The sequence below is a fragment of the Cyprinus carpio genome, chromosome A19 (genome assembly GCF_018340385.1).
Source record: "Cyprinus carpio isolate SPL01 chromosome A19, ASM1834038v1, whole genome shotgun sequence".
NCBI classification, from domain to species: domain Eukaryota; kingdom Metazoa; phylum Chordata; class Actinopteri; order Cypriniformes; family Cyprinidae; genus Cyprinus; species Cyprinus carpio.
This window is the reverse complement of record NC_056590.1, coordinates 7,183,602-7,202,610: the sequence shown is the minus strand read 5'-3', so window position 1 is coordinate 7,202,610 and position 19,009 is coordinate 7,183,602. Positions and strand designations below refer to the sequence as shown.

The 19,009-nt window shown below is 36.0% G+C and overlaps 1 protein-coding gene across 3 annotated transcripts in view; it reads right to left on the bottom strand.

Moving 5' to 3' along the window:
- The window catches only part of LOC109065314 (translocase of outer mitochondrial membrane 7 homolog (yeast)), a 188,802-nt gene extending 179,080 nt beyond the window's left edge, over positions 1–9,722 (bottom strand). The window contains exon 1 of one of the 3 annotated variants that reach the window (XM_042776195.1): positions 9,566–9,722. The gene's annotated coding sequence lies outside the window, so the exon portion shown is untranslated. Of the gene's footprint in view, positions 1–1,531; positions 1,675–3,963; positions 4,111–9,565 lie in introns of those variants that run through there. The other 2 variants (XM_042776197.1, XM_042776196.1) reach the window with 2 other exon arrangements.
- Between the last annotated feature and the right edge of the window lie 9,287 nt (positions 9,723–19,009).

The following is a 19,009-nucleotide window of genomic DNA, read 5'->3' as shown; positions in this document are numbered from 1 at the left end:
TTGGTTTTGTTTAAAGCATTGTATCATGAGATTAGTATCATTTATTAAACTGAATTGTGAAATTAGTGTATTGTTACACCAATAATATAATTTACTAGACCACTGTAAGGATCTTTATACTGCAAAATTATCCATCAAGTCTAAGTTATATTTTGCATTAATGCATATGAAACTGGCTATGTCTTCTTTCAGGCATACAAACTCTTTTAACAGGTGCACTCTGAAGACTTTGTGTTGCTTTGCCACATCGTTTGTGTCCCAAAATAACAAAAGAAACATGAAATCGCACAGTAAAGCAGCAAAACCACACCATATCTATGAAACAGACGCTCTGTTGACATGTATGAACGCCGCTGTCTAAAACAAGACTGAAATGACCAGATCTAAAAACACCCTCAGCCGCCGGCCACAACCCAGATTTCTGAACAGACCAGCTGCAGATCTTCCTTTTTTTTAGAGAAACAATAAACCACCGCACACCTAAAATCAAATCAGTCTGGATCAAATCGCTTCAGGACGATAACGAGAAAACAGAAACGGTCCGCTGAGAGAGCCGAGATGTTGACAGAGGATGATTCAATCACATGAACTCACAGAAACAACCTGCAACCGCAGGAAATCTGACAGTGACAGGTTTCACAATCAAAAGGAGGAATTATCTTCTCATGCACTTATGTTTGCGGAGCCGGTTTCTTCAGAATCACGTGATCAAGTCAAACACAGAACAAAACGCCCAGCATTCAGAGTTATTCACAAGCCCCGCCCCTTTATTTACTTATTACATAATTAGAATAATCCGACTATGATTTAATCCACCAAATTTATATGTACAGTGCTCTTCACAATAAACAGTTTCAAAGGAGCTTTACAGAAAAACCTGATGTTTATGTTTATAATTTCTTAATATCTGTATGCCTTGCAGTTGCATTTAGCAGATTAGAGACGGACGATAATATAGTTCGATTTTGCGAAGATACAAGCAATCAAACAGAGATTTGCTATATCTATTGCTTTATTTGAGAGTACTGTATGCATGCAGATAAAGTTGGACATACTTATATACACGACTTCATATAAAGAGCCGGAAGAAAATATAGTTATATTTTGTGGTGGAATTAAATCAGGCATCTGAGATTTGCATAATAGTAAATATTGCTTCAGTAAGAATCGCTGTAAAAAACACAGTACTATCAACTTCATTCAACACATCTTCCCAGTATTTTACCACAAAATCAGTAAATAAAACAACCTCCCATTTCAACCTTAAACACGTCCACTCATGAGTTTCACACAAATATGCTTTAAACCTCTTATATCTGAGTTCGTATTTAACAAATGCACTATTTTACAAGAAAAATCCCAAGAAGATTAAATGACGTCCAGACAGCTCACACACACTCCCTCGAGTCAGCACACACAGTTCAGTCTGCCGTTGAGTGTGTGTGACTCCCCCCACCACGCATACCCTGACTGAAACCTGAACACACACTCGCATTCCTGACTACTCCTGTTGTATTTCGAGTGTGCTTACCGTGTAGAGTCCGAATGACAGAGGAGTATCCCACAGAGCGGCACAAGTGCGTCTTCATTTCCTGTTTCAAACCTTGTTAGCCCCACCCACCCACACAGACCCGGCAGCCAATCAGAGCGCGGGCCAGTCCGCACGAGGGCCAATCAGAGCGCAGGAGGTTGGTTTTCAGAGGGGTGTGAGGGAAATCTTCCCCGTCTGTTTCGACCGGTGACACGATTAACACAAACACACACACACACACACACACTTCACAACCACAGAAAGGAAAACCAGCAGGATCTGACACGAAACAACCCCAAAGACACGCTTTCAATACATCCACAGACGCAGAAGAGCCCAATAAAACACTTCCACTCCAACACACGGCACAACAATGGCAGGAAACCCGGCTTTTATCAGCGTACCTTGAGCTTCAGGGGCTGATGAGTGAGGAAGACACGTGACGTTCACACGGAGGATTAGGACTAGATTTGTGCTGCATGGTTGACTAGTCTATTAGTAAGGTTTAACTAGATTTAACTCAGCCCAAAATTAACATTTTGTCATCATTTATTTACTCTCTAATCATTTCACACCTGTATGATTTATAACATGAGAGTGAGTAAATGATGACAAACTCATATTTTTAGGTGAACAATTCATTTAATATTTCTGAGTAAAAAAAGACAGTAAGGCATCAATATTAAAATTCTGGTCAATACAGTTTTTACCACTCTAAAAACACAAATGCATTGCATGATCAAACATTTAGGTGAGATAATAACATTGATAATAATCAGAAATGTTTCTTGAGCAGCAAATTAGAATGATTTCTGAAGATCATGTGACACTGAAGACTGGAGTAATGATGCTGAAAATACAGCTGCGCATCACAGAAATAAATGACACTTTAAGAGATATTTACATAGAAAACTGCTGTTTTAAATTATAATAATAATAATTCACAATTTTACTGCATTTTTGATCAAATTGGTGAGCAGAAGAGACTTATAATAAAAAATATTAACAAATCTTACATGACACAAAATTTGAATTATGGTGTATTTATTATAATAATAAAATATATAACAATTCTAATAAAAAAAATTATAATAATGGTCAATAATTTTCATGTTATGGCCAGTACCAAATAAATGGACAACATAAAATAAATAAATAAATAAATAAACTATACTATTTTGTATAAATTAATTAAAACCTAAAACACTAAAAAAAATAATAATTTAAAAAGTGAATTTAGGCATCATAACATATAAATATAACATAAATATACATAATATTGGTCTGATATGCTATTAAAACACTGTTTAGCATCCATATATCATTAAAAAACACATCTAATCAGTGTAATACTGAGTCTAAACATACATGACTTCCCTTACACTTAGTAATTCACACAACACAACTACCCAATTTCTTTCTCATACACACACACAGACAGCTCTGTCTGCAGTGCACACGGCTCTTTTCACGGCTGTGTCACAACTTTCAGTCTCTTTCGAGCACAACAGGACATAAAGGTGTGCTCAAGGATATCTTGTTTCCCTGCTGCTGTCAGACAAAAGTTTATGCTTCAAAAATTGGATGTCATGAACCTCCAAACTGACACGCACATGCACCCCGACTTCTGGAGTAAAACCAGACCAAAAAAAAAAAAAAAGCCATTTTTGCATGTAATCTGAAAACCTTCAAATGACTGGCTTTCTCAAATGCATCGTCCAATATTGAGCCAAACGTCAAGCTACAGCATTACCGTGTGACAATTTAGCTTCTTTCTGTGATGCATCAGAGCCATCACCTGGACTTGTATCTGTTTTAAGCTCAAATGCATGCGTTTGGACCGCTTTCATTGCTTCATGCATCTGTCGGTGACCCTCTCTGCAATGTTTCGTGTCGTGACGGTCGTTCAGGTGAGGCTGGTTTATCTGAAACATCAGCAGGAGGACAAAAGGATATTGATTATCTTCACTGCCATTCACAAAAGCTTTTTATTCCACTTATACGAAGTAGCACACTAATGAACAGCCAACAAAGAGAGAAACGGGTTACTCAGGGCACGAGCAGCAGTCGTGCCAAAGCAGAATGGGTTCAAGCCTGAATGAACCCAGACCACCTTAAAGGAACAGTTCACTCAAAACTGAATGGTTAGTGACTGACGACAGTTTTAGTCCATTTTATAACTTCAGAAGTCTTGGAAGACAGCAGACAAGTCATATTTTTGGCCTCTTTGGAACTTGACAGTTTTGGTCACCATTGACTTTCACTGTAAACTGGAAATATAATCTATATATCTATATCTATACACACACACACACACACACACACACACACATTACAACATTTGTTGCTATAGGTCTCAGAACACAATAAAACACTAAAATTTATTGTCTCAAATTAGCTGAACAGAGAGTGAAAATCCTAGTCACACTCACCCTCGAGACGTTTCTGTCCCTGTGCAAGACTCAGTCTGACAGATACACAATATCCACCTTGAGCAGAAACGTATAATCACACCTTTTATGAAACACTAATGCTGCTGGACTTCAGACGCTATTTAGAGAATTATGCAACTCGCACACGACGCAGCCGTCTGAGTGACATCAGAACAAATGAGTCCTGTCAGGAACATCATGAGACGAGCAAGACGATCTTCAATAGAAGCCATAACACATAAAACACCACACCTAATGCATGTGACTAAACGTATGGGCTACGGCATGACTTAAATTAATATTTCACTTCCAGTTTTTGCTCATTTAGCTTAAAAGCAGAAACTAATTACACACAACATCCTCTAAAACTGGGAAACACCATCATATAGGCCTTCGTTTGCCACAGCGAGTGGTTTCAGTTCAAGCGAACCACTCTTTATATGTAATGTTCTTCATTATGTGTTTAACATGGGTTTTGTTGCTTACCAGTTTTGATACTAAGTCAAGTAATAATTAGTAAACTTATGAATACAGTACCAAGCAATAATACACAAAACTAAACTGTGGAAGCAAACCTATAATTGTCTGAAGAAGGGATTGTCCAAGTTTTATGGTAATTGAGGTATATAGCAAAGAATAATGGCATAATTCACTCTGGTGGTGATTCTAGGAAAAGTAAGAAAAGTAAAAAACTAAAATATCTGACCAGTAGGTGCTGCTTTCATCAAATCCACATGATATTCTCAAGAAATCGTAGCAGAGACACAATTTGTTGTGCCAATATGCAAAAGTGTTGCCCAAACACAAACTCACTTACTGTTTGGCATCTTTGCCAGAAAGTTTGTTACGTTTCTGGAGAACGGTGTCAAACACCAAAAACCCAATTTGTGATCTTAGTGAGAAAGGGTCTGAAGATGATCTGCACCAATTTTGATCAAGATTGGACAAGGATGTTTATCGCTGTGGTACAGTTAAGGTAATCGCTGCCAAACACAATGGCATAATTAACCCTTAAGGTGAATTCAGGAAAATAAAAAACAAAACATTGATCATTTATGACCAGAAGGAGCTGCTGTCATTAAATTGACAAGGAATTGTGGCAAAGATAAAACTGTGTGTCAATATGCAAAGTGCTGCCAAAATACAAACTCACTTCCTGTTTAAATAGCATGATGTAAAATGCAATCATGAAATAAAGTTGAAAATCCTGAAGATTTTGCTCATATTTCCCACCCCTATCTCATGCACCCTTGTCCTTTTAGCTAATTTACCAACGTTAGATTGGTAGTTAGGTGCTCACCATAGGCCTGTTTGGTGGCACTGGCATGTGATTGTTTATTTATTTATTTTTTTATCATGGGGGGAGGAAATGCTCAAAAAGCAGGGCAGACACACACTCGTCAAGTGAGAGATTTTATTTTTTAATAACAAATAAAATAACAAACTATAAGTTCCATGTGGGTCATCTATTATTAAATTACTTTTCCTGTTGTTTTGTGTTTTGTCGTGGTATTGGTTCAGAGGTAGTACTGAGATATTTTAGTCTGGTATCGTATCGACGTCAAAATTCTGGTATTGTGACAACACTCATGACAAATGTCATTTAAATATGCAAAACTATTGTGAAAGCTCAGGTCCACTTTCTATTTGGCACCTTACAATTCATATTAAACGCAAACATTTTAATATATATATATATAGAAGCTTTTAATTATAACAATATTTGACTAACGTCATCTGACCCAAGTTTCAGCGGAAATTGCAATCCCAGGGTGCATTTAATTAGAAGAGGAAAAAAAATAATTATTTCTAGGCCACTTGGCTGAAAAGTTATTAACTAAAGCGTACATGAAAAATTGAGCTGTTGGTGGCACTTAAAGGAAAAAAAATCTTTAATAAGGCTCCAGATAAGAAGGCAGCACAGATCTCACATTTTCTCAGAGCCGCGGGCACGTTGTCAAATCTGCAATGACTTAAAGCTCTTATTCTTAATGACAGCTCTGCGTTTGTGCTCTAAAGCGCTGGACCCCGAGGACGCTGGAGACGCTGTCAGTGCCAATTACACTCACATCTGCATATCTGTACTTCCTGTCTCTTCAGAGTGTATCGTATTGATTTAAATCAGTGAACTGCCCGTGGGTTATGCATGTAGAGCAGAGAGTGGACATCCACTGTTACACGGACAGTAATAAACATCCCAGCGCAAACCGCACATCGTTCACGTTAATAAGGTGCCATTTAAAGGTCAGACTTTTACAAGAAGAGACGTGTTAAAGAGTTAATTTCATCTCAGAACAACTTTGAGTGGGGTAATCTGAAAGTTAATCTTACAAAAATACACTGGCATTGGACAAACTGACATTCAAATTCAATTCAAAAAAAACAATGAAATGAATATTATTTTTATTTTGATTTTATTTTCTTCCAATGTAATGTATTAAGATAATGTCACACTAGGGCGGGGCAATCCAGCTCAATATATAACAGTAAAAGGCATTCCCCACACTGCACTTGCTATTGACACAGATTTCACCAATCGATTCAATTCTGATTCACAAGATTTGGATTTGATTTGGATTCCTTTAGATACACATTAGCCACAATACATGCACATCTCTCAACTAATGCTATAAACTACAATACATCAGCTGGGGATACTTTTATAATATCAGTAATATTAAAGACTAAAATTAACAACAGAGTCTAAACTTTTAAATTCAATTTCTATGATTTTGGATATACTGTAATTATCAACACGCAAATACAAACTGAGATTTGTTGTTGAAATATAAACATTTAAACAGTGGCTGTCATTAAACTTATTATATGTATTACTGAATAAATCTGTCATGAAAACAAGACATCACTAACAGGTTAAATTAAAATAGCCTAGTGCTCTAGGTGACTAACGCATTTAATATTATATTTATCAGGAATAGACGATATTATCGGAACCGATAAAGGTTTAAAATGTAAAGCAGTGCGTGCAGCAGCAGCAGACTATCTCGGGTCCTAATGCACATATGGTAAGGTGTTTTATTTACTTAGGGGGCGCTGTTGGACAACTTGTACAAAAATTTATAAGTAAAATACACAAATAACATTAAGATACTTGTGTTTCTGAATAAATGTAGCAGTAGCTGATGTCATAAAATCACCAGTTTGTTTTGTTTTATTTCTGAATAAATGTAGCAGTAGCTGATGTCATAAAATCACCATGACACTTATTTTTTTAAATAATTTAATTATATACAGACTTATTAATTTTTTTTGAATTAATACAGTAATATTTTTTTTGCGATTATGTTAAAAAATTAAATACGGTTCAGGTTTTTACAGCATTTTTTGCTTTAATGTTAATCCACAAAGGCAAAATGTTATAAGGTTTCAACTTCATCTGTCAAAAAAAAAAAAAAACAGCAGAGATTGACTTTATAATAGTTATTTTCAAAGCATTTAATGTAGTCAACCACAAAAATAAATTTAATAAAATTGATTTTTTTCTAAGAATTAAGTTTTTTCTGATTAATTATGTCTTTAATATTGTTTTTTTTTGAAAGCATTCAAAGTATTTTAATTAATTTATCAGCAGGAGACTTAAAAAATCAAAAAATATTTAAAAAATATCATGAATCCTTAATATTTATTGAGGTAAATTTAACATTGCATTACATTTATTGACATCTTTGCACATTTGAAACACTGTTTAAGCGATTACAAGAGAGGTGATTCACTTTAGTAAGTTATACGGTTTCTCAAAACAACATTTATGGTTTGAATTTTGTGATTAAACTGACAGAATTTGAAAGCTCTGACTTTGTTTGATTTCAAAAATAGCACAAAGCTTTTTATGATTATTGGACGGCAGGTGCATTACAAATGTTTAGTGAAGTTTCGAAACAATAGCACAGAGTAAAAGACTGATCTTGGGATTTAAGGATCAATATCGGTTCATCAGCATGAATACAGATTAAGACCAATAAATCGATTCCATCAACCCAGGCCTAATAATATTATTTACACTTATTAAAACATTTTAATACAAAAAAAAAAAGAAATTTTCCGTGAAAATTTTGGAGTGATGAAGCACAAAAATTTGTGAGTTAGTTTCGAATCGATCCTCTTTTGAAATGATTCACGGAAATGAATCACTTAGCAGCTCATTTTACAAAACCACATTTTTACTACTTACGGGATGCAATTAAAACATCTCAACTCTTTTTCACTGACAGAACTGTAGATATCTAGCTTACTTAAGTGCGTCTCAGCAGTTTAACGACACTAACCTTGCAAATTTGACCAAATCCGGTGATTCCAACCAGCTCATTTCTGTGCACAACATGCATCAGACGGTCAATAATTAGACCATGGCCATGCAATCTGAAGCTGAGACAAAAAACTGTCTCTGAAACCTATGACTGACATTGATCTGCTCACATCTACTCCAGATCATCATAAAACATGCCATAATAACATCTGAACAGCTGTGTTCTTCACATGCCAGAAGGACACCAGCCACATCTGCATGCATCTAATCGGCTGTCAGATAACGAGCGGACACGACTGTGATTTCTGCTCATCGTGCACGACTCTTATCGCTTCACAAATGGCTTCTCTCATTTCCTTTTATAATCTCACTCCTTTAAAAACAGGTTGATCATCTGTTATGTAGTAACTGGGAGGAAGGTGAACCATGTGACTGATGTGTATGTGTGTGTTTGTGCAACTTGCATTACACAACTTACAGAATGCATGCACAAATACTCAAAAACTCATAAGGCTGACACGCAATCCATGCACGCACACAGTGTGAATACAAATAAGCACTCAAACATCACATGCATGCACACACATACTGTAAATACAAATAACACTACATGGATGCATGCATGCATACGTATACTCAAACGTGTGACACAGAAAACCATGCATGAGCATGCATACACTCCATCAAGCACTCAAACCCCTGCACTTATGTACCTGAACTCAAACATACAAACACAAATACTCATGCATAAACACATATAAGCATGCATGAGCATGCACACACACCATCAAGCACTCAAACCCCATGCACTTATGTACCTGAACTCAAACATACAAACACAAATACTCATGCATAAACACATATAAACATGCATGAGCACGCACACACTCCATCAAGCACACAAACCCCATGCACTTATGTACCTGAACTCAAACATACAAACACAAATACTCATGCATGAACACATTTAAGCATGCATGAATACACACACACTCAGACAAACCCATGCACATACGTATATACACTCAGAAGCACACATATGTACATGCGTCCACGCGCGCGCGTAAAGTCACACACTTCAGCATTGACAGCTCGTGCACAACTGCGTTGTCAACTGCTTAAAACAGCAAAAGCACAGTCTGTCCCTCATCAACCCTTCTCATCGAACATGTCCACATCTGTTCTTGCTCATATAAAGTTTGCAAAGACACACATGAATGAGTTTAATCATCATAGATGCTTTGTAAGCTTTATCAGACACATGAGAACCGCCACGCCATCGGCGAATGTACACGAGACTCACATTAATAGGCTGTTTTTTAAACATATACTCACTAATCATGCTATATGCACGGCTGTCCCCCGCTCGTCTCGTTTATGTCTCGGTTAGTCCATTAAAGCGCTGAAATAACTGAACACACGCGAGTCCTTCACCAGTACTTTCACACACTTCAGCCTAACATGGAGCGAGTTAGGATTTCTGATTGACAGCGGCACGCGCCAGTGGCGGAGGAGGATATAAACTCAAAGTCGCGTCCACAAATAGCAGCCAATCAAATGACATCGGAGGCGGGGCTACATGGTTTCCACTAGCGAGGTAGACTGTATCTGTTGTAACTAGTGTTGTTAAAATGTATTCAATAATGTGTCATGCGTAATTCATGACATGTTTAGTGTGCTAAATTATATAAAATAAATATAAAATATAAGTACATACGGTTGTTTTTTATAAGTACATACGGTTGATTTTCATATATATATATATATATATATATATATATATATATAAAATGCATACAAAAAGTAAAATCACAGTGAAAACAAAGAATAAAATTTAGGAGCGGGTTCACAAATCTTTTGATTCAGATATACGATATATATCATATTTAACTTTTATTTATATATTATGTGCTGAAACAAATATATACAAAAATGATACGCTTCAAACATTTAGAAAACAATTAATAATAAAAAAAAAAAGGTTAACAGATGTTTACTTAACAGGTGCAATCATTCAAACATAATTCAATTATTAATTTACAAAATTTAAACCAAAAGTAGAAAATGTTACAAAGGCAAAGTGTTCAAGATTCAGGATCGGTATTCATATGAACTCATTTTCACATGATGAGGACTGATTCTGAAGTATGTGAGTGCTTTCAGAAACTAAAATACATGTAAGTAATTACACAAGAAGATAAAAAAACAACAAATCCCTTGATTATGCTTTATAATATCAAACTATTTGTTCTCAAACAGGGGAGTTTTATAATCATCAAGACAGTAAAATGAGTTAAAATATATATTTTTTTCTTATTATGCTCATTTATATTTTAGATAAGATGATACTGGACAAATTTATAGATCATTAATAATGTGTAAATAATTAAATCATATATTTTTTTCTTATTATGCTCATTTATATTTTAATTAAATGCATGTTCTGTTTTTATTTTATGCATATTGTATATTAAATCAAATATACAGTGTCAGTACAATTAAAATTTCAATTTCTCACTTTTGAGATAAAGTCTCCTCTTCACTGTTTAACATTATAATAAAATCCTTCATATCTGCTAATAGCTAAGAGATGAAGTCAGTTCAGGGTGTGATTCCGGAGAGCAATGCGGCCTCGTTGAGGAGATTTCCAGCCTCTTTCCTGTACTTCGGACTCAGTTCTTTGGCTCTCCGAGCCTCTCTGAGGTTCTCCCGCAGGTTGTCCACCAGCCTCTTTTGCTCCTGGTGTCTGGATTCAGCATCTTTGATCTGACTGATCATGCTGTCCTCTGCTCTCAGAAGAGAGTCGATCATTTCGTTGAGTTTAGTGCTGACGGAGATGATGGCTTTGGTGGCTCGGCTCAGCTCGGTGACCTTCTCCTGCGTCCGCTTCAGTTCGCTGGGGATCTCGGCCTCCGATCTCACCATCAGACTGAAGTCATATCCTTTAACCTCCAGACTGATGTGGCAGAGCTCTGATGGAGGGAAAATGATGAGGGCACTCAATAAAGATGGAAATAATTGTGCAGGATGTGGCTTATAAATGAAGGGTATACATCCGGTGTGATGATGAATTCATTTCTGAATGACTAACTGCAATAAATAATTCGATGCGTAATCTTACTAATAACATCTAACATAAAAACAAAACAATTACACAGCCATGCATTCTTGAAAAAAAAAATCTGATTGGCAAAAAAGGCCTAATATTAGCTAATTTGATGATGCTTACAAACTGTTGTTTTTGTTTTTTTCACAAAACATATTTTTTCTAATTATATGTGTATTTGTATGTGTGTGTGTGTGTGTGTGTGTGTGTGTGTGTGTGTGTGTGTGTGTGTGTGTTTAATGCATTAATCAAAATAACAAAAGCACATAAATGTTTTAATTTTAATGACAAACAGAAGTATTCTAAATTGATAGTTTAACTTACATAAATATTTTGTTGTGTTTTTTTGACATAAATGTGTTTCTACAGTATTTATTCATTTTAATGACCAACAGTGTTTAGTTTTAGTTCTTAGTGCATTCAAGACAAAACTAAATGAAAGGAACATAAATGTTTTAATTTTAATGACAAACAGAAGTATTCTAAATTTATTGTTTTGATTTTGTTTTTTTTTATGTTTTATGATTTTTTGTACATCTTAGTTAATTTTTTTGTGTGTGTGTGTGTGTTTTTGACTTATTTGTATTTGTTTCTATAGTTTTTATTCATTTTTATTTCCATTTTGGTTTTAGTTTTAGTTCTTTAGTGCATCAAGACAAACTAAATGAAAATGGTAAATGTTGCCTTGTTAACTAGCTGAAATAAAATTAATTAGATTTTTATTTCATTTAACTTTAATTTAATTTTAAGTAATGATTTTTTTATGGTTTTAGTTTTAGTTAACTATAATAACCCTATAATATACTTCATTTAATGTCAATTTTTTTTTTTTTTTTTTTTACAAAATCTGTAATTTTCTGTGGCTGTTTGGATGCAGTAAAACAACCACAGATGTAGCAGAAAACATCCGGCTCATGTTTGCATTTTCTTCTGTCACTGGCCATAACTCTAACCTAGAAATCAGAATTATGCATCAAATAATGTCATGAAAAAATGGGCTGAGAATTGAACTAATAGCAGTAATCTGGCTCAGATTCAGGCAGGAATCCTGTGTTTGTGGCCGTTTTTCTGTTGATTAAGGAAGAATACAAGACTTCTACACCTTACAAATGGTTGTCAGAAGCAAAACAGCTACGAAATGCAATATTTTGTCAGAAAGTGTGACCTGGTAGAGCAAAAGAGACACTATTTTTGGAATCAGCACCCAAAATTAGTAAGAAACGAGTATAGGATTCCATTTTAGCAAATATGATGCAGGTCTGACTAATTAAATGCATTGTGCACAACATAAAAATTATTTGTAACTTTTATCCTTATTATGTATCCTATTTATCTTAGACTCTATTTGAAATGGTCCATTATAAATAAAGAGTTTTGCTGTGTGCAGTCGTTGTTCAGGCAGGCTGTGCCCCCTGCAGGTCGTGTGAAGATCTTACCATGTTTCTCCTTGATTTTCTTCAGGCATTGAGACAGACTGTCGTTATTTGGGCAGTGGTAGTGGCTTGCAAGAGACTGAAGATTGTTCTTCATTGTTTCATAATGCTCCTGCTGTTTGTTGAAAGTATCAGCAACGTCAGTAAAACGCTCATCGAGGCTGGGAACACCAACACGACGAACTGTAAAGCTGCCGCTCTTCTGAACTCCATCTGCTGGAGGATAAACAGAGAGAGAGAGAGATAGAGAGTTAGATAGACAGACAGACAGACAGACAGACAGACAGACAGACAGATAGACAGACAGATAGACAGAAGGAATAGATAGATAGATAGATAGATAGATAGATAGATAGATAGATAGATAGATAGATAGATAGATAGATAGATAGATAGATAGATAGACGGAAAAACAGACAGACAGACAGACAGACAGACAGACAGACAGACAGACATACAGATAGACAGATAGATAGATAGATAGATAGATAGATAGATAGATAGATAGATAGATAGATAGATAGATAGATAGACGAACGGATGGAAAGATAGATAGATAGACAGACAGACAGACAGACAGACAGATAGATAGATAGATAGATAGATAGATAGATAGATACATAGATAGATAGATAGATAGATAGATAGATAGAAAGAAACAGACAGACAGACAGACAGACAGACAGACAGACAGATAGATAGAGATAGATAGATAGATAGAAGATAGATAGATAGATAGATAGATAGATAAATAGATAGACATACAGACAGACAGACAGACAGACAGACAGATAGATAGAGACAGATAGACAGACAGATAGATAGATAGATAGATAGATAGATAGATAGATGAACAGACAGACAGATGATAGACAGACAGACAGAGAGTTAGATAGATAGATAGATAGATAGATAGATAGATAGATAGATAGATAGATAGATAGACGAACAGACAGACAGACAGACAGACAGAGTTAGACAGACAGACAGAGTCAGACAGACAGACAGATAGATAGATAGATAGATAGATAGATAGATAGATAGATAGATAGATAGATAGATAGATAGATAGATAGATAGATAGATAGATAGATAGACGAAAAAACAGACAGACAGACAGACAGACAGACAGACAGACAGATAGATAGATAGACAGACAGACTGAAAAAGAGACAGACATAGATATGTTTATGGATAGATAGATAGATAGATAGATAGATAGATAGATAGATAGATAGATAGATAGATAGATAGATAGACCATATATAGATAGCTGCTAGGATCGTGGTGGTAGATAGAAGATAGATTCATGTGTTCAGTTTGTGTTCTTTTGCTGGACTGAAGCAAAGGTTCTCTCTGTAAGTGATGGAAACCAAAATAATACTTAAAGAACAAATTAATAGCTAAAAGTAGAGAAAGACCAAGTGAATAAACTTCTGCTGCACTGAATATAACAAATCACACAAAATGACTAAACAGGAATAATCACTATTTATACCATACTTCTCGTCTGCGTAATGTTTACTTTTCTTTCTTGTCAAGCTACACATGACCTGCTTCACAGCGCGTTTACATGCACGTTTTCTTTTATCTGTATAAAGAGTGGAGACTGAATGCCCCACTCTGTGACTGGGTTCTTGATTTTCTATCATGCAGACCTCAGGTGGTGAGGGTGTGTCAGACCACCTCCAACATCATCACCCTGAGTACAGGAGCCCCACAAGGATCTGTTCTGAGCCCGCTGCTCTACTCCCTCTACACATATGACTGTGTGTCCACTCACACCTCCACTTCTGTCATCAAGTTTGCGGATGATACAGTAGTGATGGGCCTCATCTCCAACAAAAATGAGGCTGCCTACCTTGATGAGGTAGAGAGTCTGACATCATGGTGCCAAACAAACTGTCTCTTTCTGAATGTCAGCAAAACCAAGGAGCTGGTTGTGGACTTCAGGAGGAGGCAGCAGCGGATCTAGATCTAAATCATCAGTAACGGGACCCCAGTGGAGAGAGTGAGCAGCTTCAAATACCTTGGTGTACACATTTCCGAGAACCTGACTTGGACTAACCACATTCAAGCTCAAGTTAAAAAAGCCAGGCAACGACTGTACCATCTGAGACTCCTGAGAAAATTCAAAGTTTCCCCTGGAATCCTGAAAACTTTGTATATCAGGGCTATAGAAAGTATATTGACTCCGTGCATCTCATCATGGTATGGAAACAGCTCAGCCCAGGATCTTAAAGCCCTGCAAAGAGTAGTGCGCTCCGCTGAGCGCATCTCCAGAACATCTCTACCCTCTCTGCAAGATATCCACACCAGGAGATGTAAATCTAGGGCTGTTGAGATCCTTAAAGACCCCACCCACTCTGGAAACCCACTGTTTCATCTGCTACAGTCAGGCAGACACTTCCGCAGTCTGATGGCTCAGGAGGAGTTTCTTCCCTCACGCTATCAGACTACTAAACCATGGACAATAAACACACTATACTTTAGAGACTCTGGTAGTGTAGGGTTACCCAATAACTCTCTGCACACTGCACTTTTTTATGATACCTAACTCTGCAACTCATCTGCACATTGTTCACATCTCTGCACATCATCTGTATAGCAGTTCTTGTAGCATCGCTACACAGCATCTGTGTAGTAGTTTAATATATTGTGTATATTTCATTATTTGTATTTAATTATCTTTTTATTTTGTATTTTTTTATTATTATTATTTTTCCATATATTTCATTATTTGTATTTAATTCTTCTTATTTTTTCTCCTTATTTTTTTCAGATATTTCATTATTTGTATTTAATTGTCTCTTTTTTTTTTTGCCCAGTCTAAAAAGACTATGCCAGACCTACATTTCACTGCTTGTTGTATGTCATATAACTTATACGTCACGAATAAAATCTTGAATCTTGAAGTCATAAACGGCGTAAGCATAAACCGGTCGACACAGGTAGTACTTTGCCTCTTACTCCGATTTCTGCGCGGCTTGAAGTGCGCATGTGTGATGCGTGACAGGAACGCATCGTCAGTGCAGATTTAAGCGCATCTATGCGGAGCGAAGAAAGAAGGAAATACATCACAAAAGCAGCCTCTTTCATGACTCAGAAAATTATACAAATGTGTTCTCATCTCCTGCAGCAGAAGTAGAAGTGGTTCAGTCGAAACGCTGCATTTGTGATAATATATGAGCTGTAAGTTTCCTGCTGACATGTTGCAAGCTTTAACATTACAACTGACAAATGTATGGAATACGCAGATGATTATACTTTGACGTCACTACAGGGAAAAACCGGGTTATTAATAAAGTCATGTAACGCAGCTTACTTGCGTTGTCAGGTTACTGAGGCGTGAAAACAGACTGAAAACAACAAATCTACTACACTGACCTACAAAATTACTTAATATACTGGATTTTCTGTGTTTTTAAAAGCAGTGAAAAGGAAGAACGCCGATACTTTAGTCTGCTGTAGATCCACCTGATAAACTGTCCTTCTTACTTATGAGATTTCATAGCTAAACCAATTCATATTTTAATTTTAATCCACCTGTAAAATCAAATAACCATAAAATAGCCTCCTACCTCAGAGTCTCCATCGGGAGAGGAGCAACAACATCCCATTTTTCAGCACTCAGGGGTTTTCATTCCCGTAAAACACTTGAAATGAAAGTTGGGTGTCGATGACGTACAGTCATGTGATTTGCGTCACGGACAGGTGCGTATGTAAAGCGTTTCACCTGCGGGGAAAAAACAACTTTTTAAATGACAGAAAGAAAGCGTGCATTTACATGAATTTATATGAATTTTGCTATTTAAGTGCTATTAATCATGTGTTTTGTCAATAAAGCTCAAAAATAATCCATCATAGCAAAAGATACGAATCTTTCAAACTCGTTTAACCAAAGAAAAATCCATTCCGTGGTATGCGATAAGCATCAGTGTAAGTTTAAAAAAACAGACAAATAAAAATTGCATTTAAAAAAAGGTGCAAAAATTAAATGCAAAGATAACGGCATTAGGCTATATTTATATTAATGCATAATAAATTTAAAAAAGAATAATTAATACGGTAATGATAATATTCTTCCCAATGATAGCCCATATTTCTATGGTACTAAGAAAATTCTGTATAATGGCCTCTAAGGGTCGCCATTGACTCACTTTTAATGCGCTCTGCTTTCTTATTTTATTTTATTTTTTAAAATTATTAAGCTTTTGCATCATACTTTCATAATTTTTTTTTTTTATTTTTAAGCTTTTGCATCTATATATATATATATATGCTTATATCATGTATATATATATATATATTATAGTATTAGTTATGTATATATTTATGTTTGTTATAATCAGCTGAACATTTGAGTGATGACAGCCAACAGCACCTTAGGTAACCATTTCAGGAAGCTCATTTGGTTATGATGTCTAAATAGGCATCTAGTTTGGATTTGAGACACATGGTCAAAGATGCTGCGTAGGCTCTTAAGAAGCTCACTTGGTGTCTATGCGCGGCAACTATTGTGACAGCCACTGGTTTGTCTTTGACTTTGAGTGCCAAGTGCTTGAAAACACAAAAGCAGGCAGCTAAACAAAGCTTAACCAGCTGTTGGTAATTTGCCCTCTTTCTGTGCCGCTACCTGCTGTGCGATGGCGCGCTGCGCGGGTTGCGCCTGCACCGTATCATTTCGCTGTCATCCGCGCGCCGTTCACTGAGCGCATAAGTGAAGGTTTGCCGAATAAAGCAGTAGCCTTTTGATGGGGGACGTCTCCGGATGCAGGTGTTTGTGCTGACAAATGAGAAAAAGCGCTTCACTAGCTATTAATTGAGCAGAAAACATGGTGAGGGGGAGAAGAACGAGACGTGCATTAGTATCTGTGGGCGCAGAGACGCGCATCCAACCGGTGCAACCACGCGTCAAATACAACAATAGCACTCAGAATTACATGAGGCTTATCTTCCAATGACTTAATTCATTTACAACAGAAAACATGCTTCTGCACACTCCTACACATTATTAAAGTGACTAGAAAATGCGTTTAAACATTGCATTATGTACAGCAATTCTTATTAGGCCTAGGCTATAAATATTAAAAATTATATTGCAATAGACTATTCACTTTTTTTTTTCAACGCGAAATAGCTATTTTCTGCACATTTGCCAGACTTATGGTTCATCCGTTGCTATAAATTATTATAACTTATTCATTAGAGAATTGCAAAATTGAGATGTCATACTGTAGCTTGTTATATATATATAATTTCCCTTGCACAAGGATGATCATATTTTAGGGATGTAAACTATTTAGATGTAAACTACATACCTGGACAGCATGCTGGCTACTGTATAGGTCTCAAAACCTAGAGATTTATACCCACACATAATTTTTTGGTATCATCACAAAGTCCAAGTGAGTCAAAAACCAAAATGCATTTCGGGCTTGTTAAGATCCTATAGTGAGCTTCCCCAAGACAGCACTGGGGTGTGTTCTTAAAACCAGGCTGCCAACAACAAGTCAATAGGGAAAGAAATTATAGCTCAATATTCCTATGAAATATAAAATATTCTCATGAAAATGTTTCCAAGTTATTACTCCAATTATAGCACCTCTTTTTTCATTATGGTTTGCCCCAAGAACACATTGATATGAAACTTAGATGCAATGTTTAGATACACTGTATAAAAAATACTTTTTTTTGCCGATACATGCTTTTCATGTGTGTGTGTGTGTGTGTGTGTGTGTGTGTGTGTGTGTGTGTGTGTGTATATATATAGATATATAATAACTTGGTCCTGGCATCCTATGAAGGATATGAATAAAATATATTTTTCGAAAATGTTTTTCACCATTTGTTTCATATGCTCTTACCAATGTAATGACATAAAAAAAACAAATCACAAAACTTTTTTTCTGGTTCTCAGGAGGATGGTATGGGGAAAAAACATGCTGAAGTTGATGGGGACTCTCAAGTGTTCTTGTACCAACATTCTTCAAAATATCTTCTTTTATGTTCCACAAGAAAGAAATTCATACAGGTTTTGAGCAACAAGACCGTGAGTTATATGACAATTATTATTTATTATTATTATTATTATTATTTTGGATGAACTATGCCTTTAAACAGAATGTTTGGGCATCAAAACCCTGACAGCACACGAACATCACAGAGACATCTATTTGACGTCTGCATAACATCTGCAAGACGTACTTTTTAGTGTTTGCTCATCTGCGATACATCTAT